This window comes from Pseudonaja textilis, chromosome 8 (genome assembly GCF_049901715.1).
Source record: "Pseudonaja textilis isolate UNSWEBS1 chromosome 8, rPseTex1.2, whole genome shotgun sequence".
NCBI lineage: Eukaryota > Metazoa > Chordata > Lepidosauria > Squamata > Elapidae > Pseudonaja > Pseudonaja textilis.
This window is the reverse complement of record NC_141997.1, coordinates 22448588-22475859: the sequence shown is the minus strand read 5'-3', so window position 1 is coordinate 22475859 and position 27272 is coordinate 22448588. Positions and strand designations below refer to the sequence as shown.

The 27272-nt window shown below is 38.8% G+C and overlaps 1 long non-coding RNA gene across 6 annotated transcripts in view; it reads left to right on the top strand.

The window, feature by feature from the left end:
• The first annotated feature begins 2491 nt into the window (after nt 1-2491).
• Nucleotides 2492-27272, top strand: part of LOC148125142 (uncharacterized) — a 75275-nt gene continuing 50494 nt past the window's right edge. Inside the window, exon 1 of one of the 6 annotated variants that reach the window (XR_015744493.1) lies at nt 2492-2730. This is a non-coding gene — a long non-coding RNA (uncharacterized LOC148125142). Of the gene's footprint in view, nt 2731-11482; nt 11568-11900; nt 11972-12036; nt 12182-27272 lie in introns of those variants that run through there. The other 5 variants (XR_015744498.1, XR_015744494.1, XR_015744496.1 and 2 more) reach the window with 5 other exon arrangements.

Below are 27272 nucleotides of genomic sequence, written 5' to 3'. Positions count from 1 at the left end.
CAGAGCAGGGACTGCCGAATGTTTACCCTCAGCCGAGAGCGCGCGCACCACCACCACACTTTCCCAAATACAAGGAAGTCGAGCGCGAGGGACCCCGCGGATTGGCTACCCGCTGAGTGATTGACAGGCCCGGAATGACTGGCTCAGGACGCGAGGCCCCCCCTTCCGGCCGTTCCGATTGGTTGCTTTTTAATTTAGGCAAAGTGTCGTGGAGGCTGGAAACCTGCCCTCCCCTCCCTCCCTCCCCCCCTTCAAGTCCCCCCTCCCTTGGTTTCTTCTCTCTGGCGCTTGCCTCCCTCCTCCTTCTCCTCCTCCTCGCTTCCCTCCTCCTTCCGAGGACCCACAACATCTTAACTCTTGGAGCCCGGCGAATAAATCGGAGTTTTCCCGGCTCTGAGAGGGAGGCGAAAGAAAGGCGGGAGGCGGCGCGCGCGCGCGCGCTGGGGGGGTGTCTTTGAGCCAACGAAAGGAAGGGAGGAGGAGGATAAAGAGGAGCGGGGATGAGGGTGGGTTTTTTTTTTTTTTTTTGCTGTTGGTGGTGCTAGGAAAAAGAAAATCCACGATATAATATTTTACTTGCGTGCATAAAATTCCTCTGATGGGCGCTTAATCCGTATGTCGGGGAGGTTGCCCCCATTCGCACGGAACCGTCGGCACAAGGAAGGCAGGCTTGTAGTCTCCCGGCATCTGTTCAAAGTTCGCTCTTCTCTGGGCTTCGTCGGGTGCCTAAAGAAGGGGCTCCCCCTCATTCCGATGCGGCCTCCCACTTTCCCAAGGGCAAGCCGAGGCGAGGTCCGTGAGCTTTTGGCCCATCCTTGCAGGCAACCGGCCTCCGGGTTCCTTTGTCTGAGGCTGTCCCGGTGGCTGCGCGTCGTGTGGGAAGTACAATACCCGGGCTCCCTCTCCCTCTTGGAGGAGCCCGTGCCCGCGACCCACCGGGCCCTCGGAGGAGAACTTACCAGGGGGAAGAAAGGCTCTTCTTTCAGCACGTGCTGAGGCAAAAACCCGGGGCCGACGCGCCCTCGCGGCACTTTCCCGTCGCTTTCTAAAATAGGCCAGGACTTGCCTTTCCGACTCCCCGACCTCCACACTAACCCCCCCCTCCCCTCAAAGGGCTCTTAGTTCCTTCTAGCGGCCTTCGCCTTTTTTTTTTTTCAAACTCACCCCTTTTTCCGAGGGTATTTTGCAGGAGGTAGACCCGGCTCCTTGGATGGCTGCTCCTCCAGCTGAAAGAGTTAAGGTGGGCGGGAGAGCGAGCGAGGGAGCCGGGGAGAGAAAGGGAGGGAGGCGGGCGGACGAGCCGTGGTGCGAAAGGCGTCGCGGCGTCCTCAGTGAACAACGGGGCAGAGAAAGTGACGAGCCAAGCGAGAGGACGCGGACTTGCCTGGGGATTCTGGGGAGGGGGAAAAAACGCACACACACACACTTTTCGGGCGTTCAGTGTGGATTGGGGTCTGGAGGAGTGTGGGGGGTGTGTGGGTGCTCTTGTCACCTTCCTCTGCCCGGTCCCTCTTTCGGTAAAAAAATAAAATAAAATAAACCCAGCGCGTTTACGTTGAAAAGGGCAACACGACCCCTTCACCGCGCGCGGTCTTCCCTCCAATTCCTAGGCTTGCCAAAGGAAAGTCCAACGAAGGGGGATGCCAATTGACCCCACCCCCACCCCCACCCCACCACATCCTGGAAAAAAGGCAGGTATGTGGGACTGGCCCGGTGGGGCGAAGAACCCGAGGCCGGCAGCACTCGCTCCAGCTCCTGCTTTGTACAGTTAAAAACGACACGCCGTTTTAGGTTGGCTTCAGGGAGGGGGGTGGCGGCGAAGGGATGGGAGACAGTAGTGTGAATTATATACCTACAGCCTCTCAGCTCGGGAAAGGCGAAATAGCCCGAGTTCCTTTTTTTTCCCCTTTTTCTTTTAATGGCCCGAGTCTTTCCCGAGGTTTTCCTCTTCCCGGCCGAGCTAGAGAGAGGAAGGATGGCAGACACGATTCCACTGAATCCGTGTAAGATCTCCAGGTGCAGCCGAGTCAATAGTCGGTGCCAGAACCCCATGTTTTCTTTTCCAGCCGATTTTGCTTGGATCAGGCTCAAAAACCGAGTGAGTCTCGTGGTTTTGTTTACACTGAATGGGGAGGATAGCGGCGGTGCCATGGGGCCGTCTTTCATTAATATACAGTGAGGATTTTGTCTAAATTACTGCTATGAATTTCACAGTACATGCTTTCAAAAGCCGTCTCAGGTGGCCTGATGAAACATGATAGCGCCTCTGCAGATGCAATAATAATAATAATAACCATAATAATAATAATAATTTTAAAAAAATATTCTCACGGAACCCAGCCTACACTCACCAAACAAAGAAGGTTGCTAACTGAGTTTGACGTTTTATTTTTTTTTAACATTTATTTTATGTATAAAAGAAAACTTAATCCTTCAGATCTCCCCAACTACTCACTCCCCACCCCGCTTTCCTGTAGAGTGTGATTGCTTTGTCTGGGAAAAAAAATCCAAAGTATAACAAGAGGAGAACAGTTAGTGCTGATTTTCATTTGCATAAATTTTCATATATTTTAGTGAAAATAATAGACTAGTGGAGAGCTGGGCTTAGTGGAGTCAGTGCAAAGAAAAATCTTTCCCTGGATCGTTGCGCTGCAGTCGAGAATGTGAATTTTCCTCCTTAATGGCAAAGCACTTAAAATACAAATTCTGTACATGCTGGAGCGCCTATTGGTAAGTGCATTTATATTTCTCTCCCTTTCTTGTTCTTACTTTTTCTTCTCTCCCCCCCCCCCCCCCCTCCCATGCGTCCTGGAGCAGTGTGGATGCATGGGAGGAACCCCCCCCCCCTTTCTCAAGCACCTTAGTGAAAGATTAACCTAAGAAAGAAAACAATTTCTAAGTGCTTGTGGTGCTTGTACACTTTGGAGGCCACTGGTGTAGCACTTGGATGAAGGGGGCGAAGAAAGAAAGACCATCGCTAGGAAAGAGAAGGTTTCGCGTTTGGCGAAGAAGCGGCCGGAGACCGGTGCCGTTTTCCCACCTCCCCCCACCAGAGAGATGGGGGTGCCTTTAAAAACACTAACTGTACGCTTTCTAAGGGACGCGGGCTGACCCAGAGGGGTAGCAACCCGGCAGCGGGGAAGGCCGGCAGTGATGCGCGCAGAGGGTTAATGCTGTAACTAGGGAACAGACGGTTAAGCACAACATCCAGAGCTCTGTAGTGAAAGTCCATCAGAAAGAGTATAATCAATCAAAACTAACCAGGACATCCCTTCATTTTATCCTCGGAGGAGGCTGGGACTGAAGCAGAAGCAGCCGACTTCACTCCAGCTCACCCTCTCTTTCTCCGAGGCAAGCAGACTCCCCCTCCCGCCCCCCGCCCCCCCCCCAAATCCTCCTTGGCGCCCTTCCTTTTAGAGCCCGGATTTCACGGAAGGACTTGGAAAGCCCTCTTCCTTCGGAGGCGCAGATCGGAAGGGTAACCTAACGGGAGTAATTAGAAAGCCCAGCCAGGTCGGAAGGCGAAGCGATTGGAGGCGATCGGGGCAGACCCGAAGAAAACTTGAGCCGGCTCTTTAAATTCCTAACGCGGTGGGCGCCCCCCTCCCCATTCCGATGGTTTCTTCTCTGATATTCTCACATACCCCCATTTTTTTTTATTTATGTATTGTTCCTGTTAGTGTTCCAACCTCTTTGCCTTAGAAAGCCCCCAACTCACTCACACATGCGGATATTCTGAGTTGTAAAAAACAAAAGGACCGCCACCCGAACACAGCAAATCCCGATATAAGATCTAGGGATGGCTGGTAGGGAGGTGTCGGTTTCAGATGGGGGTGGAGGAGAATGGCCGGTCTCCCTTCACTCGTGGACGCGCTCTGCTTCCCTTTTGACTGGGGTTAACTCTGTGTGTTCCATTGGAACAGATGCCGTATAAAGCTGCTCCCTCCAGATCATTTGTTTCCTTGATGGGGGAACATTTCTGAGCGGAACATATTGGTTGCCATAGAGAAAGAAATAAAGGAAGAACACTAGTCACATTAAGCTATATGTTTGTGCACTGGGCTTTAGATAAAAGGCCATGCTCCAGCCAAAGAGGAACGAAGCCAAAACCAGAGCTTTTCTAGCTTCACTAAAACTTACTTTATTTTTGTTGTGGGCTTTTTACAGTGCTAGCTTATAAGGGAATTTTATGGGTTGTTAGTTTTTTTTTTTCACCATACGGTATATTGAACAAAAATAAAACTTTTTAAAGTTTTCGAGGAAACTCTGTCTTGGCCGGCAGGGGGCTCGCTGTGATGGCGACCGGCGGGGGGATTCAAAGTACTTTTTACTGAGCATCGGTTGCTTTCTTCCAAAAGTTGTTAGAAAAAAGAAAAGGAGGGGCTTATTTTCTCTTTCTATCTGCCATCTATCTATATTTCATAAAAGCATATTTTTCTATGTCTTTGCCTTGTGAGCAGGAGGGAGGAGAAGAGGAAGTATGTGGCTAGGAAATAGTGCCCTTCTCACCCTTAAAAACACCAACCTACTATTTTTAGATAGAGCAGTCAGAACCATAAGAAAGAGGTAACAAAGAATGCACCAGTAATGGAACCTTGTCACTGTGACTGCTCAACTGCTAAGAACTCTGAATAGCCACTCTTAAGTTATTTCCATTTCATTAAAAAGACACACCAACCCCAAAACATTCAGATAGCCAGTTTGGTCTAGTAGTTAGTAGTTAAGGAGGCAAGCTAAAAACCAGTGGGCTGCAAGTTCTACTCCTGCCTTAAGCATTAAAGCCAGCTGGGTAACTTTGGGCTAGTTACTCTCAAGTCATCTCACAGTGTTGTTGTGGGGAAATAGGAGAAGTTTGCTCCCTTGAGTTATTATTTATACAAATAATGCAGGCAGGATAAAAATATAATAAATAAAATAGTAAAGAAGATGAGAAAGAATGGGCAATGTGCCATAAAGCGATTTCTTGCACCAGGAATTGAAATTCTGGGGCCTATTTGAGAACCCAAATAACAAGCTTAATTTGTTCTCACAGGATGGAATATTTCTTTATAACCTAATCTCAGTGAAGCGGGTGTTTTTTATTTTACTCATTCTTGTCCCTAATAATAAGAAAGTAACGATTGCTAAAGGAGCAAACACAATAGAAGAAAATGTAATACAGATGTGTTTGAAGTGAGAGAAGTGATTTTAACTTCTCCCTAGAGATAATTAATTAATAAACTATCCCTATCTAGAACAGGATCTCAAGTCACACAGATATTTTCATCCTATATATTTGAATCTATAGCAGACTACACTTAGGAGTGTGTTGCCTGGCTGTTAATTCTGATTGAAATTCTCACTAAGTCTTCCTAACATGGAAAGGATCGTTTGAAAATGATCTGTGTGGTTTGAATGGTTGGTGACTATTGGCTGTTACTTTTCCATTCTTATCTGACTTTCACTGAGCTAAAACAACTTTCTAATACTAATTAAGGATATCTACAATTCTTCAAGGATCACAGAGTATGACACTTGCTTAGACAGATAGATAGATAGATGATAGATAGTAAATATGTGATGCTATTGTTAAACTGTCATACTAATCCTTCTGCATGTCTACTCTACTCTATCCATCCTCTCTATCTACCACATTTTTGTTCTGGAATCTTGCATTCTGTCTTCTTGAATCTGGTACACCCCAAATGTGTTTAATTGCAGCTCTCAGCATCCCTAACATCACAACCCAAGAGCACGGCTGAGTTGTGGTCCAGAATAACTGGAGGGGGAACCAAGTTGGACAAGGAAGCTATAATCAATCGTTTCTCAGAACATAGCAATCAAGGTGGACATAACAGAAGTTGGAAGTCTTTCCTTCCCTCCTTCCTACTCTTATCCCTGCAGACATGATTGAAGAATAATGAAATAAACTTAAGGTTTTGTTCTCCTTTCTTCAATAACAAGTTCAAGATCTTTCCTCAGCCCCCAACCTCTCTTCCCATGGTTAAACATACCAAATCAAATTTAAGGATTTTTGGACTGACTTGTTAACAATTCCTTGGATTAGTTACACAAATCGAAGTTTCCATATTGAGGCATCTGCCTGCTAACACTTTTACAATATTCAAGACTATTATTTTTCTAGAGCACAATTTTCTTCAGAGAGCATTACCACCACTGCTTTATCATATTTCATTGACGATTGTTAATTCCACAGTTTGCAAGTGCTAGGGCATCTGTTCGTGGATCCAAGTAGCATTTTTAAAAATGTTTGCTATCTTAACCTCTCTTCTCCTATGTTCCAACTTTGATCTTGATTTGCCTTTTCCTCTTTTCCCTCTCCACTGCCATTCAGTGAAACTTTCATTTATATCTTAAATGTGTATCATTTGTGTGTCTGTGTGTGTGTCATTCAAAAATGCAACTTTTCAGCATTTTCCTTGATTGGATCAAAGACTACAAAAAACAAATAAAACAAATAACACACAATGCAAAAACTAGCAACAAGTTAATTGACAAGGCTATATTCTTTCAATATATCCCTCTTTCTCGGACACATTTATATACTTATGTGTACCACCTGAGTTTCTACACACAGAGAGATACTTTCACACAGTTACCTAGAAAAATTTCACCATCCTGTAGGTTTTTTTGTTTGGTTTTATTATTTATTAAATAAATGTATATGGCTCACGCACAGTGACTTCAGTTGGCATAATACTAAGATTTTAGTATTAAAAAATTAGTATAAAGGGAATATTTATTAATTAGTTATGGATAGGTGCCTTTGTAGCAGAAATCAGTATTATTGAGGGATTATTATTAGGGATTTCTTGCATCTTTCGGTTGCATTTAATAGTACAGTAACTTACTTACATGCCAGAATGTTTAGCTGTGTAGTAATATGGATCCATGATCAGCCAAATTCTTAATTAGCAATTTTCATAATTAATAACCTTCAGTTGCATTAAAAGGCACAATACACAAGTAAGATTCCATTAATTTTCAAAAGAATGACTTTCTTTTTTCTTTTTTTTGCCAGTAGTTTGAGGAAGGGTGCATAAAGAGCAGCTGAGTTTGTCTCCAGTTGAACTTTCCAGACGGATCTTAAAATATATCAGGATCAGCCCCTGGACTCCTTGCCACGCCAAGGAGGGCTAGAGCAGCGTAATTTTTTTTAAAAAAAAAAGAGAGAGAGAGAGAGTTGGGGTGGGGTGGGGTGGAAGGCCAGGCAGAATATATGAAAGAGTGTCAGGCACCGTAAGAAAACAACAGTGGGGCAGGCCTGCTCTTTTTATCCATGGGTTTCATTGTGAAGGCCCCAGGCTGGGCTTTGTTTATTGTTACCAGCCTAACAAAAGCCTCTCGGATTGTGTAATAAATTAGAAGGCAGGCAGGCAGGCAGGAACGGAGCAGGCCTCAGCCGGGCTTAAGGGGAGAAGAAAGGGCACCTTTGCGGGGAGTGCCTGCGCGCCCTCCGATTGTTCAGAGCCGCGGATGGGGGAGAGGCGTCCCTTAAAACCGGCCGAGTGAGACGGAAAGTTAGCAGCCGACTGGACCGAACAATGTCACCCTTCTCCCGCAGGCTTTTAAAGCCAGTTGAAAGGAGGCGCCCCTTGTTCTGGCCGACCCGGAAAGGAATCGCTCTCTGCCCCTGAACAATCCGGGCGCTTTCTCGAGTTAGGGAGCACCCCGGTGCCCACCCTAAACACAATGGCCAGAGAGGCCTGAAGATGGACTCGGTGTGATAGGGGCGGGGGTGGGGGGCGGGGGCGGGAGCGGCGAGGTGGGGGTGGTGAGGAGCAGGAGACCCAAGAGCAGCCCTGCTATTATTATAGGCAGGATCCCATTGTGAGCTGCCTGCTTGATCGCTCGGGGGTCTTTCATCTGGATTTCAGCGGCGTGCGCATCCGTGGGTTTAAACATATAAAACCCACGCATATATCCAGATCCACATTTATGTACCTTACGTATCTTATTGCAGAACCCAAAGGAGAAGGCGCCAAATACTTAGGCAGCTCTGCTTTACATTGTTCGTTTCCCCGCACCCCCTTCTTAATTTGACATTTGAACTTGTCTATTGTCTGAAGAGCTCGGTGCAGATTGCAGGTCAAGCTAAAAGGCTGCTCTTTTTGGAATTTCAAACCAGCACACAGACACAGACACACAGACACACACAGAGACACACACACACACACACACACAGAGAGACCGCCTGCTGGCCTTCAGGGAAGGGAGGACTTGCAATTTATCCGCTGCTGTGGTTGTGCTTGGTTTGTGCGTGCGTGCATGCGCGCGCGTGTTTGTGTCTCCCACTTCACGTTCTCTCGCTGTCCAAGTTATCCATTGTTTCATACTCTCTCTCTGTCTCTCTCTGTCTCTCTCTCTCTCAACCTCCTCTCTCTGTGTGGGTGTTTCCACATCATCACTGCCACTACTTCGTTTTAGGTAATTTGTTAATGGGGACGGACGATGCGTATTATTATATAAGCGCTTATTTCCGAGAAGATTCGGAAAATGGCAGGACTGACGTGGCATTTCCCGTAAACTCAAGTTAGGATGCCTGTAACAAGTGTGATGAAAGGTGGTTCCTCCTTTCCCCACCCTGTGTATCCCTTCTGTCTCGAGTTTAACCACCTGGAAAACATTGTATATAGGAAGGAAGGAAGGGCATCCTAATCTTCCAGTTGTCTTTCTTAATTTCCAGCACAGGAATGATAGACCAATCCGATTTTTAATTCGGAAAGGGAATATATCCTTTTCAGAGGGATAGGGATTACTTTTCATATTATTAATACTACTGTTGGGATTATTATTGTAAATGAACCCAAGGTGATATTAATATGGATGGAGGTGGAGGTACATCTTCGCTACAAAGGTAAATTGCCTGTGAATTTTCCTTGCTTCACACTCCACAGAAAAGTTCGAGGCCAGTTCGAGGCCGTGTAGGGTCTGGAACTCCTAAAGTGCGAGAAGGGTCTGACCTGGCTAGGGAGAGAAAGAGACCCAAGAAAGCCGAGGCATTGAGTTTTTGCGGAGGAGTCTTGGGCCAAATCTGATGGCCCTGGTGCAGATTTGGCCTTTAAACTTCGTTTTTGAAATTGAAAATGTTCCGAAGAACATGGTGGCAGTTCTGCTACCTGAGATAAGCTATTCTATGTGAAGGTTTCCCCCAGGCTTCGCCTTAGAGGTAATTAAACCGCCCATCCAGCTAGCCCTGGTAGGGCTATCTTTTGGAGGGAGGCGCTCGGAACAGGCGGTTCAGGGCCAAGTGAGACTGGTCGTCTGTGATGGGCGTTTTATCCTGTAGCAAGTTTTGCAAAAGTAGCGGTCTTTTTTTTTCCTCCCAAAAGGGTGCTTTATAAAAATGACAAGGTTATAGCACCTTTGTGGGAATTAGGCCGATTTAATATTTAAGCCGGTCTTTGGACGACGATATTTGTGTTGCATGGTTGTCGAAAGTTGCCTAGGCTGGCTGCGGAAGTTGGCGAGGCTTTTAGGAATGGCGTGTTGTATTTCTAAGGCGATTCTAGATCTTCTATGCCTTTGCAATGGGGACCGGGGACCTCAGTTTCTGTCGTTGTGTAGGTGTGTTCTGTCGTTTCCTCCCCTGCTTAACTGGTGTTAAGTATAGAGCGCTAAAATAAGGGTCGGGCCTGGTTTCTAAATTATAAGACTCCCCTTCCAGGCAGCTACTGTATGTCGAGTGAGGTGGAGCGGGGGAAGCCAGGTACGATAGGTGCACGAAAGCAGAAAAAAACGTCGAAGGAGCTAAGGGAGGGAACGTGCACGCGCATGCGCCAGCGAGTGAACGAAGGGCTCCAGACAGATGCTCACGAGGAGGGGGCCACAATTCTCGGGGTTGCCACCTGGGCGCGCTGATAGGCGTGCACGCAAACCCGCGAGGCCAATATAGTTTTTTTTTTTTTAAATGTTCCTCTCACGTTTGGTGAGTTCATTCCACCCCCACCCCCACCCCGCTTCTAAAGGTGAGTGCAGATTGCAATACTTTCTGGTTTTCTTTTTCTTTTTTAAATGTTTGTTTGACAAACAGGAAGGTTCTCCTGGGAGAAAGGCCTTTGTGGTGGATCCCAACCCAGGATTACATTAATCAAGGCAGTATTTCCCCAGGGCTGTGCAGCACAAATTAGAGTAAATCCAGATAAAATTGGATCGGCGACAAGCCCGAACGCTTAGAATAATCTGCTCCCCTTGCATTTTATTATATAAGGCCCCCAAATCTTTAAAGATCATCTGCGACCCCTTCTAAACAGCCGCTTGTGGGGAACTTTGCACCTTGTTCAGAGGCCAGATTGATGCCGTACCTGGCAAGGCGCCTCTCATTTCTGTGCCCCTCTCCCAGTGGTGACACAGCCATAGCAAATAATCTAAATCCTTGTTTTTGAGCCATTGGTTTATAAGGTGGCCCGAAATAACAAGCGCTCTGAAGAAGTAGCGATTTGCCCCTGGAAATAAACCAGCCTCAGATGTCGACAGCAGTAGAAAGGAAAGAGAGTCTCTAGGCTTGCAGTTAAAACAAAAAAACAAAAACGAAATACAGTAGGTGAAAAAGGAGGCCTTTGGGTGTGAAAGTGCGGAGTCGGGCTCAAGAGGCTAGTCCTCTGCGAACCCCCGAGGAAGGAGAGCTGAACGGTGAGAGAAAAGAGACGCGCCGCGATCCTAGGAACTTTTCCAAGCTGGAAATTGGAGAGTGGGGAAGGGGCGAAGTCATTCGTGGGTGCGTGCATCGTCCTTGCACGTCGCCTCGGCTTTCTTCGTCGGCCTCCGAAAGATTTCCTTCTCTGGGGAATCTGCTCCGCCTCCTTGGACGTCGGAAGGCAAAAGAGAGCACCAGATGCGCCTTTCACGCTTTGCGGCCGGCAGCTTGACCCTAGCGGGAGACTTTTAATCTAAAGAAGCCGGGAGAGGGGTGCGCGCGGGGGGGGGGGGTGGGGTGGGAATGGGTGGAGAGAAGAAGGCGGGCAGGTGAGATCCGCCTCGCAGCAGCCCGGCGGGCGAGACGGCTCGACGGGAAGGTGCGTCCCGCCGCGGGGGCTGACAGGTTGCCTCTCCTTAAGCGCCGGAAGGCGCGGAAAAGGAGCTCCCCGCCTCGCTTGCGCAACTGCCGCCCGCCCGAAACGGCGCGACCCATTGGCCGACCCGAGCCGTTCTCTCCGTTTGGGGCTGCTTCACTTTCCCGAGTTCAGTTCGCCGCCTGGACCGTCCGCCACGCGCGCGTGCCCGCGCTGCCACCTTTCCCGCGGTCCGCCCCGGCCTGTCTCCCGTCAGCGCGGTTTATATCGGACGGGGCTGAGGCCGGTCAGCCGGCTCCTCGCTTCCAGTTGGGGTGGGTGGGAGATGGTGGACAGGGGAGCCTCTATTTCCAGACTGGAAACAGCTCTGCGGAGAACGGGGGGGCAACGGAGGAGGAGGAAAGAAGGAGGGAGAGGCTGCATTAATGAGTCTCGCATAACAATTCTCGCGCGCGCGCGCGCCCCTGCAGCGGCTGTTCCTCCCGCCGTCCCGTCTTTCCCGCCTTCGGTAACGAAAGGACAGCCTCGGGTGCGTGGCTGACGCCGCCGAGCTGGGTAACCCCGTTCGCTCTTGCCCCGCCTCGCCTTGACACCCCGTTCCGAGAGACCTAGCTGCCGCGGAAGCTGTCCCGCCGCTCTCTTGGACGGCCGGCCGGCCGGCTGGTATATGGCTAGCCCACCGCGGGCACCCAGACCTGGCGACCTCCGCTCGCAGACTCGCAGTAGTGACCCGGGCTGACGGGATCGTTAGTTTTCTATTGATCTATTGAGCTAGCAGAGAGATGCGCGCGGAGGAGTGTGTGTGTGTGTGGTGGTGGGGGGAAGCGGTGTGTGCACGCGCGCGCGCTCCCGCCCCGCTGCTCTGTGGCGATGCGTTTGGTGTGTGGTGGCGGCGGCACCGGCACTGGCGGAGCGCCGCGTTTTTGAACGCTGTGCCCCCTCTGCTCTTCCTTGACTGGGTACCTTAGTTTGATTGCACTCTTTTATTTCTCTCTTCTTTCCATCCGCCTTCCCCCCGCCGCCCCTTCCTTGCCGCGAGGACCAAAAATACCAGAGGGAGAAAAAAACTTGCTTCTTCACTTGTCTCCTTCTTGACAGGGCTGATCAGTTAACCCAGGAGCCCTTAGATTAAGGTTGGTATGATTGCGGAAGAAAACCTTCACTTCCTAGTAAGTTTCCCCCCCCCTCCCTCAAACAACCCTCCTTCTTCACCTGATGAATAATATTCTGTCTTGGTGAAAATTTAGTAACTGTAAAAAGGGAAAGGAAGACATTATTTTTTGTGTGTGTTGGTACGCTACAGTTGTGCTTGTGGTGGTTATTATTTCTGACTGATTTCAGTTTGATAGGTAAGAAGTTTGTAGGCTGGCCAAATACAGGCTATATAAAAAATATCATGTTTATTGAACTCTTACCAAAAACGTTGTAATTTGTTGCGATTATGCAAAGCACGCATATGTATGTAATTTTTCTATTGTTTAATTGAAATTCAGTATCTGAGTATATGTTTTTGCTGCCTGAAATGTTTAGGTTTGTGAATAATCATTATGGTATGCTACTATCACAAAGTTACTGGACCTTTTTTTCCCCTGGCTGACATCTTTCAATACTTTCAGAGAAGTTATTCCTTTATAATTATCTGTTTGCAACAATGTATTTGGTAACATATTTCATATCTGTTAATCTATTTCTTTATCATTTAGCTTGACATTGCTTACCTTCAGGCATGAAGAAAAATTATATTGTCCAAGTTATGTATGAAAGATCTTACACATTTTTTCAGTGCTGTGTTTGAATCAAAAGCTACAATTTTATAGTTATTATTGGAGGAAATAAATGCAGCGCACCATTTATTTATTTACTAGATTGCAAGTTAGAGTAATAATTAGCATTTATAAGCAAATGAATAAACTAATCATATTGAGCTGTTAAGTTAACCAAAGAGTTTTAAAAATGTATTTCCAACCTCCCTTTCTGCAGCTAAATATGTATAACATCCTAAAAATTATTTACTTACTTTAGATAGGAAAAAATAAAACACATGACAGTATAAATTGGAATGTCAATCTACATTGTGCAAGATTTTAGCACAAGTGATTTAGTGCAATTCCATTTGTTTGAATCATAGTGATATGAAATGGACATAACAGTTGTATTAATAAGGAAAAATATTCTTTTAAAATATGAAGTGTTTGACATGTGAAAGTTATTAAAACATGGGAAATGGGTAAATGTTATTTTTTTAAAATAAAATTAACCTGAACTTCATTTTTCACAATAATTATTTAATTAGGTATAAATATTTGATTTGGATTCCACTAATAGAATTCAACTTTTTGCATAATTTTTAAATAGAGATAAAATGTTACCTTCACAGTTTGAACCCATCACTTCGATTTGAAATACGTTTTTACTGCTTTTAACAAAATGATGTATTAATATCACATTTTTTAAAAAAATCCAAATTTCTGAAACATACTGACAAGAGAATGTGTAATATTGGTTATATTTCAGCACACAATTCAGTGTGCTTAAGTCCACTGAAAATGATTAGATGGTGTTTATGCTTATTTTTATAAGAAGAATTTTGGATATGTATTTATCAAGCTAAATGCTTTTTTTGCAGTTCTTATGCTTTCATAAGTAGCAAATATTATCATCTTGTAAGCCCCTACATATAAATAAGAAATAAATGCATTAAACATAACTTCAGTAAACCTATTTTATTTGTTGCATATCAATAATATATTATAGTATATAAATTAATATTAGTATCTTGGGTACAAAATAGTTAATCATTAGGATTTGGCCTGAATAAAATAGAATATTTTTTTCTGAGCAATCAAATATTACAACAATCTATACAGAAATAAAATTTTTGTGGTTTTTTTAAATAATGTTTTTAACAACAAAATTAAAATAGAGAGCTGTGGTTTAAAATATTTATAATGAGTTTAACATATCCTCGCAAATAATAAAAGGATCAAGCACATGCTAGTGATCAGAATATTGCCATTTTTTTCAGTGGGTGGAGAAACAGTATTGGGTCCTTTGATCATATTTCATTTAGCACTTTGTTGTCCTTCTTTGCTCTAGAAAAGTAGGTTTTAATCTAATTCCTCTGTGTGTATTTATCAGACCAGGATGCCCAGCTTCCTCTGAATTTGGCAACTCAAAGCAGCATGTTAACTTTTTCAGTAATAAGAAAAACTTTTGGTTCGATGCTGTAAGAAAAATCTTCAATGTAATATAATCAGGAGCTTATTTTGAACCAATGACAATCCAAAACTGTTTATAGAACTGAACACATTCATTTAAAAATAAACATCCTGTATTTTAAATTTTCTTTTTTTAATGAACATGCTGCAAAATGTACATACATGCATACATGCATATATAATTTGTTTATTTATAAACCAATCCATTTCATGTAGTTATGTTACTGGTACTTGCTTAACAAAAGAAAATGGAAATGAGAAGCACAAAGGTTTAACAAAGTATGCAGCTTTTATATGCAAAAATAATGAAGAACCAAATAGAATGTATGAAATATGTGCTCCTTTAAAACCTTTTGGTTTTGGTTTTGACTTAATTCTTCGGGGTGTTTGTATCAAACTATAATAATTTGTTTCACAGCGCTGTAAAAGAGTTAAGTGTATTTAAACTAATTTAAATCTATTAATTTGAATGAGATTTGACTTCAGAAAGTTGTGGATTAGAATATTAGAAAGTTTCTTTTCACATTATTAAAGTATTTTTTCCTGCGCAGACTTGTTAATGCATCCATACAATTACATTATGCATCCATACAAAAACTCAAAAAGTCTGAAAAAATCTTTGACTTTTTGCATGGATGCATGTATAGTATAAGCATATTCTTTTTATCTTACTGAAGAATATTCGTGCAAAATTTATGAAATAGCGATATGGAACTGAACTATAACAAAAACCAAGCAGTTTGCAATATCATTCATCTATGTACTATGAATAGATATCTATATATTGTGAGAGACAAAACAACATCTATCACTTTTTACACCTGTTTGCAAACAAGAATATTTTTCAGTTGAATTTGATTTTTTTTCTTAAATCCTAAAAAGTTTTTAAACCTGTAGCATTATATGTAATGTATAAAAGAAAAAAGCCACTAAGGAATAAATAAATAATTTAATCCATTAATTAAAAAAATAAAATATTAACAAATTAGCTTCTGGATAAATATAAATACAATTAAATGAAGCTGTTTGATATCACTTGAAATGTACAATTTTTCTGACAGCAGAAAATATACCTTAATGCTTGCTTAAATTTTTTTAGAAAAACATCGTCTTGAAAAAAAAAATCAGTAACTTGAATTTAATCTTGTTTTTACAGAGGTTAAAAATATAAAGTACCAAGTTAGGAATTATTTATCTGAAATCAATTCTATTTGGTGCTAGTTTCCAAAACAGACGCACAGATACACATCAAGTTTCAGCTGCATTTGAAGGTACCGATTTTAATCTACAGTGGTTTGGAACCTGTATCCCGTAGGACTCCTTTCTTCCATATGTGCCTCTTGGAGGATTCAGATAATTTCTTGAAGATCCATAAATCTGCACTGGTAATTAGTGAGGGCACTGTGTTGACACCCTCATGTCATGCCCTGCTTGTGGATTTCCATAGGTGTATGACTGACCATAGTGGGGACAAAGCACTAAACTAGATAACCCCTTGATCTGTTCTGTCCTTATGGACCAACTCTATGGAACACCATACTTGAAGCTTTAGAGCTTAATATTTTTAAACAAGTCTTACACAAAAAGACATTCATATTGAATTTTGTATAAATATTTAATGTATGCTCTAATTGTGATTTATATTTCTGATTATATTACCACTATTCAGTTTTTTTAAAAAAATATTGTCTTATCCCATTTGGGATTTGGGGTTAGATAGTGAGATTATATATATAACATGCAAAGATTACATTGAATAATACAAGCTTAACAGAAACAATGTTTCTAGAATCCTTTTATTAATAGTAAACTATCACAGAAATTTCATATGCGCATATTACTTTGTAGGTTTCACCAGTGCAGTTTAACATTTTCAAAAAATAAATAGGCTGAAATGTGGCTTTTGTAACCTAATATTACATATCTTAAGTTATAGTACAAAGCTAACATAGCTAGTCTGAACTTTTATTTTGTTCGAGAAAATATTTAATTGGAAGTATATTTTAGGCTGCAGCCTGATGCACCTATTTTAAAGGAAGTCCCATTGCCTATTTACTCAATAGGATTTACTTCTGAAATAGCACAGAGGATTTGCTCTTTTAATTATCTCAGTGGAGATCCTCAATAAGTGTTGTTTAAGACAGTAAAGCAGCTACAAAAGTAGACGTTTTATACAATTCTATCTGGATGTCCATAAAAATTATATTTGAGAAAATGCGTTTAGGAGTACCATTTTGGTTAGGCCAATAATCAAAATTAAAATATACATGTATATAAATAATGAATGAGTCAAGTTAAGGCCACCCTATCAAATACTGAGCATGTGTCTTAATCACAAGGTTAAATCTTATGTTGTCAGTAATAAATCTACATTTGTTACAAGTTTAGTTTCATTTTCATTGGGAAGAGTTACCTTAAAAATGGTCTGTTTAACACTATCAGCTCAAGGTACTTTTCAAAACACACACACATGTTAAATCTAAATAAAAGTGGTAACCAGAAGAAAGGAAATGGAAGACCATTGGCTGTGATTTGAAATGACAGCTATATATATATGCCACCACCCTAAGATTCTGGGTGTTTTCATGTTGGAAAGGATTTATTTAATAATATATTTAAACTGAAACTTAGATTCAGTCTTCTTTTCAGTTAATGAGAAACAAGCTCCACCAAATTTGATAAGAATATTTCAGATGTGCTTAGGATTGTACTATAGGTTGAAGATACCAACAAAAATTGCTTCTCTTAATGGTAGAATTGTTTTTTTAAATAGTTGACTTTGATAAAATAAGCCACAAAAGAGCAGGTAACAAACAAATACAAAACCTTTTTTAAATAAAAAATACTACTCCACACTTTTATAGAATTTTGTTAAGCCAATTACATATAAAATAAACAAAACAAAATAAGCAAGATATGAAAGTAAACATATTTTCCACATTATTTTTCTGCAATTTTAAGTTTTGTATTCTAGTCATCTATATATATATATTGTTTACAAGACAAAACAACAGTAGCTTATTATTTATTCTTTATTGCTGTGAGAGAAAAAACGGATGTTTCCATGACAATGGTGAGATCAGCAATACTTTGGGCAAACCTGTGGCCTTCTGTTTCCCCAGTGGGGTTGATAATTTTCTTTGAATAACAATTTGTCATACCACGTGCCATAGGTAATAGTTTTGTAAGTGGATAACAGCTGATACAGGTAAATAAACCTCCATGTCTAAAGGCGCTATGTCTTTATGTGAGGGAAGCAAACAACACGTAGAACTTGCCATTATGTTCTGCCTAGAAATTCTTATTGCTAAATACTGTGGTAAATATTATATTTCACTAGATCAGGGGTATCCAATCTTGGCAACTTTAAGGCTGCATGGCTGTCTGGGGAATTCTGGGAGTTGAAGTCCACAGGTCTTAAAGTTGCCAGGGTTGGATACCCCTGAACTACATGGATCTATGAGTTCTGCCCCAATTAAATTTTTCTTATAGATATTCCAATTTTTTTCTGAAAGTAGTTTGACATCTTTTATTATTTGAGACACAATATGCTACAGATCTTTGGAGTTTATGAAAACTACATTGTTTTAATATATTGATAATCGAAACTAAATTTTATTAACCACCAGCAGCATAACTCTAAAAAATATTACAATGAACTCCCATTCATTTTAATAAGATTTACTCCCAGGTAAATGGGTGTAGAATTGTAGCCTTAATTAGCTTTATCCCCTAAAATTATGATTGCATCAATGCCTGGGAGTTAGTCCCTTTAAGTAGTGGTTGTTTTCATGCAAATATGCATAGAACTGTGTTTCTTGAAAGTGAGTTTTGTTTAACTAATACACTAATAATTCAAATAAATCTATTAGGCTATAAGTAAAATTTGCTGTAGATCTTATTAATAAGCATATTAATATATCATTAATCATGAAAACTTCATGCAGTTAAAAAAAGGAGCGAAAAATATTCAGTGGTTTTTTATTCTGAAAAAATATATTAAAAAAGAGAAAAATGACTAATTATCGAGGTGCAATGTTACTAATGAAGCTCTCAGTATAGACAAATTGAATTACATTTAGAAATATTTTTTCTCTAAATTTTTGCTAAATATGTTACTATACATCAAAAAATGAGATAAAAAAATAAAACAAAAATAAATTTTAAAGTTGGTATTTCCTTGTTTTATTCTTGAAGAGCAATTAAGTCATTATGCATTTTATATATTGTTTGTTTAAATGAAGATTTTCTTATCAAAAGTTCTGTAGCAGCTTTGGTCTTTTCATCTTTTCATCTCATCCTGTTAAAGTTTGATGATAAATTTAAATTTAAGCTGCTAATACTTCATACAGTTACATTATTCCTATTTACTCCTTTTCTCTCAGTTTAGCAATTGAGTTTTTGACATTAAGAACCTTTCAGCTATTATTTCTTTCTTTCCAACAGTTTACTTGTGAAAAAAAACCTCGTTATGCCCATTTTACAGAAGAGAAATCAAGGTTGAGGAATCTTGACCTACCTACTCTGGATTTCATTTTCAAATCTAATATTGTGCATATGGAAAACAACTAACATACCATAATGATGTTTAGAATTTAAACATCAAAACCCTAAAAGCCATTATTATTGAAGGCTTTTATGTTTCAAAACTTCTGAAGAATTCCCAAGAGACATTATTTAAAATAAAATGTGATAATATGATTATGAAAAATCTAGACAGATTAAGTTGTTCTTAGAATAATAACAAAATATATTTAGTATAATAGCTACAAATATACTAATTTGCCTGCTGTTTTCAGAAAAAGAAACTGGGTGTGTTTATGTTGAAGAAAGACATAGTGATGGTTAATTCTTTCTCCCAAGCATAGATGTGCCTGGTAAAAAAATCCCCACTGAACAGAGTGATCATCACAGATGTGAATAAGTCCCATGTAACACAGTAGGCCTATTTGTATATATTAAGAGACACTTTAAATGTGATACTTTAAAAACACATGTATCAATGTGATCTAGAAAAATATATATATAATATGAAGTGAAGAATAGTACTTTATTTTGTTGTTTTATCAAGAGCACTGCAATTGTTATACAAGCAGCAAACTTCAAATATGACAAATACACATTTATTTTGATAGGAAGTATGGCACTTATTAATTAATGTTAGCGTTAGTAGGTTTTCTGTATTTTTTCCAGTTAAGGCTTTCCAACCTGAAAATAGAAGGCAAACCAAGATTTATAGTAGAAATAATATACAGAGGTTTCATACTTATTCAACGTTAAACCCTGGACATCAATAGAATGTAAATTAGACATACTGGATATTATTTTGCTACTCATGGCCAGATGGGTGGCAAACAAATAAATAATAAATAATATGCAATATACATATGCATAAATGAAGCAAAGACAAACAAATCAAAATAAAAGGTACAATGTAGGAGAAAGTTGCTCCAGATCAAAATCCAGTCTAAAGAAAACACATAGATTTTCTAAAGAAGAATAAACTTGCACCTCTGACAAGAAATATATCTTTAAATAATGCTCAGATTTCAGAGCACAAAAGAGTGGGCTTCTTCATATCACTTAAAATGTTTGAAAGTCAGAAGGGTAACCATAGCATGGCTAAAACAAGATTTGGGTGTTTATTATCATTTGAAGTACTGTTCCCAATAATAGTGGGACATAAAACACCCATTGTTGATCTTGATGGGCGTGGGTAGGCTGATATGGCAGAAGATGGACTTTTAGATGTCTAGAATTTAGATCATCCAGATTTTTAAAGGTGATGATTAATTTAAAAAAATAGGAACCTACTGTGACTTAAACAACAGTAGAATTACCTGACATAATCCATATTGTGTGATTCTGGCAGCAGTCTGGATATACTTTATCCACTACTGTAAACCTTTTTTAGAGGCACAAGCAACTCTTATGCAGAAGATCTGAAACACCATTTTGAGACATAACCTGTATACAGCATGTATCACCTGCAGTTTATAAATTGTATATTAATCTTTTTCAAACAAGTTTTACTGTGCTTATCACAGTATTAGTTCAGAGCGAGTCTACAAAAGAATATTAATCTAATACATTTGAAAATTCAAATCCATGTGATTAATAAGCATTATCTATAAATAAAGTCCTAATGGTTCTTTGGCAATGTTGTAAACATAAGAATCAGAAGCAATTATTGTCATTATTGTTCTGCAAGTACTTTCAGTGAATACCAAATGGCTGTTGCTGTCCAGCTACTTGGCAGATGCATATTTTGTAACAAAACAGATGTCAGCCAGCCGGGTCTGCTTCAATTACACTTGCCCAATGCACAGAGTGTGTAAAGGAAGAAGGAATCAATTTATTGAAGGCAAATAACCTGCTGTTGAAACTGTCTCCTGGCCCTTATTAACCTAGTTAAAAATGTAAGTTTTACACTGTAACACCAAAGAAGCCATTTTCATCCACTGAAGCAGTGGATATCCAATCACCATGATTATTAGTACAAAATGGGCGGTTGAAATATGAATGGTGCATGGATGGATATATGTGTACAAAATGAACTCTTTACCTTTCAGAAAAGAGAGGTAGTAAATAGAATATATTAGCTTCCTATAATAAGGAAAATTAAACCACATTCTTTACAACTATCCATCCTGTATTTTCTCTGATTTTCTAGTAGGTATTTTCAGTGAAGACTATTGCAATTATTCTTAAAGCTTATAGCTCTTCTGTGTGGATTCAAGCTAGTATGCAAAATATGTACCATTTTTTACAGTATTTGCCCATAACAATATTTTCTGAAACTGTTACATTGCAAAGTATGTTTTCTTTGCATGAAATAAGATCCTATACTTTGAAAATGGTCTGCATGCATGTTTTCTCTAATAATAGTTTAATGCTTGTGAAAAAAATGAAAGCATTTGAAAGCAATGCATATAGCATTAGGATATAATGATAAACAGATACTGCTTGCATTGAAATCATCACCGAAACTATTTGTCTTTATTCTTAGAAACTGTTTAATATTTGTTGATATTTCTGCTTTTTATCATTGCATTTCCTAAATCGATTCCCACATTAAAGGCTGGAAAAGTTGACTTTTGATGTCTGCCATAGGCAATCTTAAGAACATCAGTAAAAAATGTCATTAATTATAGTCTTCCTTTAATTTGGATGGTAGAAATTTATTGAATAACTGATTAATATTTGAAATTAGACTTTTATTTTTTAATACAAATTTTCAGTTAGTAGGAGAAATGGCATGGGACAAATTAAAAACAAAACAGTGGATGTGATATTTTAATTTTAAAAAACTGTTAAGGTCATTTCTGTGTTCTCATAAGAATAAGAGCTTTGTGAGACAGATAGATTTTTAACTGGGAGAGGATCTAACGCTAAACTCCAGTCTAGGCCATAGTCTTCCTTCCTTCTAGAAGTTCTATTCATTTCTACAAACCACTACAAAATCAAGGTACTAATCCATCAAGCTTGCATAGCCTATTCAGGAAGTAGAGTAGCCAGAATTTCTGATAGGACTTTCTACAGAGTTCTTTTGAAGACTAAACAAGTTCTTGGTCACAAGTTGCCTAATGTCTTATCTCCAGAATTATGCTTATTTCCCCATTTATTGAACCAAACTCTTTTTATTTTGAAAACAGACCCCTCCCCATCATTTGATGCTTTACTTTGCAGCTGACTTAAACTCCTGGTTGTTTAAAGTGCACATGACAATGAAAGAGCTTGATTTAGAGAATGAAGGACCTACAGCTTTTGATTTAAGAAAAGTTGCATCTTTTGATTGGTATATTTAGCAGATAGTGCAGGTCCCAGCAAACAGATAAGGAAGTTCAGCCTAATAAAACTTAAAGTGGATTGGATACATCCCCACTCCCCCATGTGTATGTGTGCATGTGTGTGTGTGTATATATATATATGTGTGTGTGTGTTTATAATATATCTGTACCTTCACTGAGCTTGCTTTCTCACTGTTTTCATATTAATTTCTATTTGGCAAAGACCAAGTAAACATCTTATGAACTAGTAACATTTAGAATCGTAACATCTGAGCCACTTTAAAACTTAAATTAAGTTGCTAAGGAGGAAAGATAAAACCTCTGCTCTTCAGTAGCTTGTGGGGCTTATGATATAATAGCCAATGATGATATTTTAGGTGGTTTTGTTTTGGCATGAGATAAAGAGCTTTACAATCACCAGGTCTAGTACGAAAAGGGGGATTCTTAAAATCCCACAAAGATATTCAAAGTTAATTTCACATATACATGCAATATTATATAGTTAAATTATCAATATCTAAATCATTTCACTTACTTGAAAATAGGTAAATTAAACATATAACATGATGTAGACATTCTAAATATCTGACTAATTCTCAATTCTAATGAAATGCTTTTTGGTAAATTATTATTCAAGTATAGAAAGAGGAAAATTATTCAGATAGTTGCATAATTGACAAATAATAGAGGTCAATCCATCTTTGTACTATAACATTTTATCTGTTATGAAAGCATTCCATAACTATTTTGTTGACTTCCTATTCATTTACCACTTGCATATATTTTTAAAACTTTACAAAACCCAATGAATTGTCCAGAACAAAATATATTCATGAGTGAATTTGTCCACTAAAATTCATTACCATATTTTGAGCATCACCTCTCATCCTTGGATGATATGAACATCCTTCCTAATAATGTACATAGATGTTCAATAGATATTAAATATATATTTTCTTGAATTAATTGTAATTTTATATCTCTGCAAAGAAGATATAGCTGCCAAAATATGTCCGGTTGTGCCTATTTCACTTTCACATTCCATGTTGTGAAATCCGTGCCTTAGCAGAGGAGGCTGAATTCCTGAAGATAATTTTAAATATGAGACCAAGAACTACAATGAGTCTCTAGTTCAGAAGCTAGACAATTTCTTGCTCCTGTGCTACTCTGCCCTTGCAAAACAGCTTATTATCAGTATAGTATGTGTACAGACTATTGTATGTATGTACACGTACACAAACAGTATGCATTCTGTATGTGTAAATATGTAGTATCTATATAGACTGGGAATTTTGTAGGGTAATCCTGGACATTCATATTTTGATTTCAGATGAGGCATTAACACATCAATTCCAGAAGTTTTAATTCAACAAGAAGTTTTATATGATTTCTTTTGGATATAGTAGCCCACAACTTCTAGCATCTCTGCTGTTAAGTAAAGGAAATCAGACTAATGGAAGATACAGTCATAAGGGTTGCATCAGGAAGCTAATTCTGAATAGTGTTGTTCTGCAGTGTCAAATGCAAGCTATTGCACTCACATCTGATTGGTGAATTTATCATAGCTGTTACGGGAAAAGGAAGCTGGATTAGTAGAGATTTAGTTTGAGGCAGCAAATCTTTATGGTGTTAAACTGTTAAGGGAGAGAAGTGCAATGGAGTAAGGAATACTAAGATTTGGCATAGATGTTATGAGATAAATGTAATTGAGTCAAAATATGTGAAATTACATTATGGAAGTTAGAGTGGGCAACTTTAGACAAGGAAAAAAGAGACAGATGAAATTTTTCTTTCTTTTTTTGAGGGGGGGAAGGTGGATGATTTTACTTTCAATTGTCTTAGCCTACAAGTTTAAGAGGGGTTTTTTTAAAGGCAAAGAATTAAATAGATTTAATTCTTTGTATAAAAATGTACGTATCAGGAAAAACAGAATGTGAAGAAGGCATATAACTGCTCAACATTGTATACAATATATCTGGGATTATTATTTTTAATTGAGAAAAAAATGACTATAAACCTGAAAATGCACCTGGAGTATACTATGAAAAATGATTATATACCATAGTGAACTTTGGAGTTTCTGTACTGTATTGTATAGGTTTATTGGTGAAACTGGAAATTTGTGTGTATGTACACTACTTATTTAATATATTTTACTTTTAAAATTATGCTAGTAATTTTGTATGTATTTAAAATTTATTTAAAACAGCCTAGTTTGTGTAAACTTTTGAACACTCTTTGGATAGAAGTGCAAAAATTAAAATATATATAATGATGATAAAGATAAAATGTATGTATAGGGATATACATTTAATTATGGCTTAACTGTATTATATGATTATGATAATTAACAAATAATGTAGGTTAAGTTTTTTTTCAGTAAAAATGGCTTTCATGATACAACCAAAAAGTTCATAGTTGAATTGGGGATTTGATAATATTACTCTACTTATAATCCATCTTTTTAGCCACTGTCGCATACCAACTTTTTCTGAACAATATTTCTTACAGATTTCAGAAGGCTTTAGATTAGGCCAACCATGAGGAAAGTAGTGAAGTTATAAATCTCAAATCTGCTATTAACTAGGAATGGTAGGTGACTTAGGTTGGATCCAAACTTAAAAAAAAACACATTCTCTTTGGATCTGATTTATAAAGAAATATTTCATGAAAACAGAAACTGCACTTTGGAAATGTTGAAAGGGAAACCAACAATTCTAAGTTACCTAAATTATCCATAGTTAGATAGACAAGACAATAGATAAGCAAATTAGCTAAAAGACTGATAGAGAGTGGGAGATGCTCTTTAACATGCCAATTATTAACTCAATATATTGTTACGGCTTCCAAGCTATTAAGGTCTTCTGTGTCAATGTGTACTTGGGGACTGTTTAATATGCAGATGGATGACATGACAGGCTGCAACTACTATTGTCTATCATGTCAGTTCAAATATGTCCGTACATATGTCGTACTCTTGTCATATGTTGTGCACGCGTAACTTTTTAGGAAATAACAAAGTGCCAACATTTATGGATTTATTTTCTCCCCAGATGAGTTCTTTTCAAAGCTCTTGAATGCTTAGTGGAGCTAAAAAGTAATTCTAGGCTTCTGATGAATGTTCTGAAATAACAGTAAATTTATACCTGTATATACGGAAGAAACCAAAGCATTAGGTTGGAAGACTTTATAGGATTGATTTATGTGAAAACTATTAACTCTAGATACAGACTTATTTAGCAGTAATTAGATAAGTCTATATACCTAAGAAACCTGCTAACACAAAATTAAAAAAATAATTTTTGAAAAATACAAAATGGGATACCTCTGATAATTTATGGTGTTGTGATATCAGCTACTTTTCTCTAAAACACTAAAATAAGCAAATTGAGGAGAAAACATGATTCATTGCTTTGCTGTTTAAACAGGCAGAATTCTTCCAGTTGGTGTAACAAATGTGGAGTAGTTTGAGTGAAGAAAATCAATGTTAATTGTAAGAAAAGTATTTTTTTTATTTTAAAAAATGGGTACTTGTAATCTAAGCACTTTAGATTCTTTTCATCACACTTTTCTTCATAACATATTGCATCTTTATCTAGCTACTTTCTTACTTCCCTCCCATCTTTTCTCCCAAGCCTTTTCTAACTTTGAAAAATGAAAATGGATATGGAGATTTTCAAAAGATCACTTTCTCAGAAAGTATGAAATTCAACTTCACACACTATTATTGCTGTTCTCCAATTTTTATTTTATCTATGGAGAAGTTACGCAATGAATGGGATGGGAATCTACTGCACCTACACTAGACTGATTTGTTTTGAAGAGAACTAGTGTCACTTTCTTTTTCTTTAACCAATCCAAAAACTTAGGAAAATAGAGGCAGAGTGATTTCCCCCCTACCCCCCCACCCCTCATTTCAGAGTGGTCATGGTGTTTCTGTCACAATGAAGCCTGGATATTTTAATGTTTTTGTATCTTTTAATATGAACTAAATTTCCCGGGTCCACTATTGTTTCCTTTCTATCTCAATCATGCAGATTGCAGCACATTTTTGGGGGGGACGTTGGTTCTTCAATTTAAAAACATCTTTTACCCCTCTAAAGGCTATGTTATCTATTTTTATTGGTTTTTCAGCTACAGTGTAATCGTTAAAAACAGGATTAGAGCTAAGTTGTTTTGCCTTATATGTTTGTTGTTCATAATTCTTTTTGGAGCCTTCTTTTAACTTGAAATGGATTATTTATTGATCAATTTCTATTAAAGGTAATCCTATGAAGTGCTTTGAGGAATAGTAATGGGAAAAATGAGACAAAATGACATATTTGCAAATACACACAGGCACACAAATAATAAGTGAAGACTATGATTATGTGATTCTATAAGAAGAGGTAAGTCACTATGGGGAGCAGGACAAAAATAATTAGGTTTAAATTGCTAAAGACATATTTATATGAAACATTTCAGATAGGATAAAGCATTTTCTTATAATGTGTTTTGAGGGTTTTTCTGAGTAAGTGTTGAATTTATAGGCTTTGAGTCATCTTGCTAATACTCATTTATTAGGAACAATAATGTAACTAGATGCAGCATTTCTAATTTCTCATTCTAGACTTTACGTGCTTCTTCAACTATTTCTGTTTGCTCTCAATGCTTTTAGTATATAAAGATGATTTAAGTGTAACTTTAGGATTAAAAAAAAAGTTAACTTAGAAAGTCGGGACAAACAATCTTGATAAAATAATATGACATATAAGATATATGAGGATTAGATTGGCTGGAATAATGATTTGTGGAATCCTTTCCAATTGGCAAATTCTGTTTTAGGGAGGGTAAATACAATGTTCAGTTTATAGGGTTTTGGCAAAAGCTTAAATTCTATCCACAATTGTTTCCTGCCTGTTTCTGCTCATAAGAATTATTTCAAGTGCCTCTCTAGAAGCAGATTTTCAAGAATGTTTAGGTCAGTGCCAAACTACCTAGATGGTAATATGTTGTGGAGCTTTGGCATTTATTTGATGAAACAGATAAATGCCATTACCAGGGATAAGTGTAAATGGTAAATGGTTATTGCTCTTACAACCATTTATAAAGGAGTTTAATTGTATGCCTTTACTGTTCTAACTGTGGATGATGCATCTGTGAATTCTTAGGAAGTTGAAGTTCAGACATAAATATCTGAATAGTCTTCCATGAATTTCAAGGAATAATGAAAGCTTTGATTTTCCAAGCCCATATTTAATCTTTATCTTAGC